We start from the raw sequence: 2500 nt of genomic DNA, 5'->3' as shown, positions 1-2500 counted from the left end.
TGCACAGAATGTAAGGCATGGGATGTGAATGAAGTGTAAGTGTCAATATGTGTATTGAACATTGCCATATAGCACGAGGAACTTTTTAATAAAATGCTTCGCGCCAAAGTGCAAACCTATTCACTGCACATTATTGTATTGCTTAATGGAGGCTAGGACAAAAGCCTGTTCAAGTCTTCTGTCTTACTTCAAGGACAAGAAGCTATAGTTACTAAAGATGGCATCATCCACCACTGCCTCAAGTCTTTCCACAATATCAAGTGATGAGGTGAAGATGTATTTAGTTATTTATTCTATAGTTCTTCTTCTTCTTGGTCTTCCAACAGGTGCATTTCCCCAGGACGCCCACTATATATAAAAACATGTAGGGGAGAACGGGGGAATGTGAGCCATCGAGTAATGTGAGACTCCCCCTATATCTAGGCAATGGAACACATTTTTGGTCCTGTGAGATATAGGTTTTCAAGACCCTCTCATTTCCCTATGGCCATGAAAGAGAGGACCTCATGGTGCTGTGGTAAGCATGTTTTTTTTTTTCACAAAATGTCTTTTTTGCATGTAAAAGTAAATTTTCTTGCTGTCAACTTAATCAATTGTTGTGCCAAAGCAAATTGATTCAGGTAGAAAAACTTCTATCATACATGTTGATGAACTACCAACATATGAAACCATGTGATGCTGATAACTGAAGATTAGCCCGATTAGCTGAGAGAGGTAGTTTTTTCTCAAATTGTGGCAGTGGGGTAAAGTGAGACAAATGTTGTAGGGTAAAGTGAGACAGTGTCTTTGCCCTCTTTTAATGAATCCATTATATTTGAGGTAGCAAGGAGACTAGTTTGAATAAGTCAAAAGACAATGTGGGCTGGAGATGGGGGTTGATGGTTGAAGGGGTGTCAGCAAGGGCATGGTTTGGCAGGTATGTATGTGGGGGACAGGAGAGTGACCTTTAACACCAATAGACTCTAAGAAATATGTCTTTATTCAATGAATGATCCCAATAAAACAAATGCAGAAAAATATCAATCAAAGACTCAAAAGATGGAAAATGACAGATGGGTCTAGTCCTGTGTTCTGAGTCCCAGGCTGTTCTAGCTGGTCCTGATTGTCCTTTGCTCTGACCCCCAGACACTAGCTGGCTCTAAGGGTCCTGTGTTCTGACCCCCAGACTGTGTTTAATCTAACTGGTTCTATCTGTCATTTTTTTTGTCTTTTTGTTTATGCTTTATTGATAGTGTAGGGACAGAGGTGAAATGGGGCAGAGAGGGGAGTGACATGCAGAGAACGACCGCGGGCTGGAATCGAACCTGGGTTCTGATGCTGGCCGAGGCCCATGGGGGGGACGCCCTACCAACTGAGCTAAGGGCGCCCCCTTCTATCTGTCATTTGAATGTTAATTATTGAATATGAATTATATGGTGTATTTGATCAGAGTTACTTTCAAGTGTTTAGAAAATGTTTTTCTTAATTGACCAAACCCCATGATTCTGTTACTAGTCCGACATTAGTTTTGGAATATTTGGTTTTAATTTAGCTGTCAGGATTCTAACTGTTACAGCATGTGTTGTTATGGTAGTTTCAGAGTGGAAAAAGTAAGTGGATCAGTTTACCCCACAGCTGGGACACAAGACAACTTTTTTTAAAACAATCATATTTTCACTGCCCTCTGTCATGAATACATTCTGCTAATGCCCTTTTCTAGGAAACACCCTGAATTAATGGGAAATGTGTACATTGGACTAATAAATCATTTTAGCAAATGTAAAAAGTGTCTCACATTACCCCGTTCTCCCCTAAGGCAAAAATCGTGCAGAAATTCCTCAGAACAGACTCAATGGATTCTTATTAACATAGTCACATCATCAGTGATTCTGGAGAACGCTTGTTGGCAAAATCAGTGAATATCTCCTCACGATCTGCCACCTGTCTGTACTGTGCGTGTGCTGAAAAACATCCATTGTTAATACACAACATAGGCTTTGTAAACTTGTACGTAAAACTAGTGGCCACTGTAGCAAAATGCCCATTTACAGAGCCTAGGCTGTGTATTAACACTGCATTTTTTTCCAGCTCACACACAGTCTTCCGTGATCTTCTCTAGCAGTTGGCCCATGGCGTGAGGAGATGATGAGTTAACGAGGGTCAGGGAGACGCTGGTTAAGCTTGTTAGTCAAACTGTGAAACGGCTGTAGATGATAATCCAATCTGCTGGTGTTTACAAACATTGAGATCCGATTACAGTTACATAAAGTGTGTGTGTGTGTGTGTGCGTGTGTGTGTGTGTGCGTGTGCGTGTATGTGCGTGCGTGTGTGTGTGCGTGCATGTGTGTGAGTGTGTGCGTGAGCAATTACTCATACGGCCGTAATGTTCCTTTCTAAATGTGTGTGAGCCGATAAGCAGGTTTACGTGTGTTTGTGTGTGTGTGTGTGTGTGTGTGTGTGTGTATGTGTGTGTGTGTGTGTGTGTGTGTGGTTTACGGTAGTAGCAAAACACAGACGGCTT

This window comes from Ammodytes marinus, assembly GCF_949987685.1.
Source record: "Ammodytes marinus genome assembly, chromosome: 1".
Taxonomy (NCBI): domain Eukaryota; kingdom Metazoa; phylum Chordata; class Actinopteri; order Uranoscopiformes; family Ammodytidae; genus Ammodytes; species Ammodytes marinus.
This window is presented reverse-complemented; position numbering follows the sequence as displayed.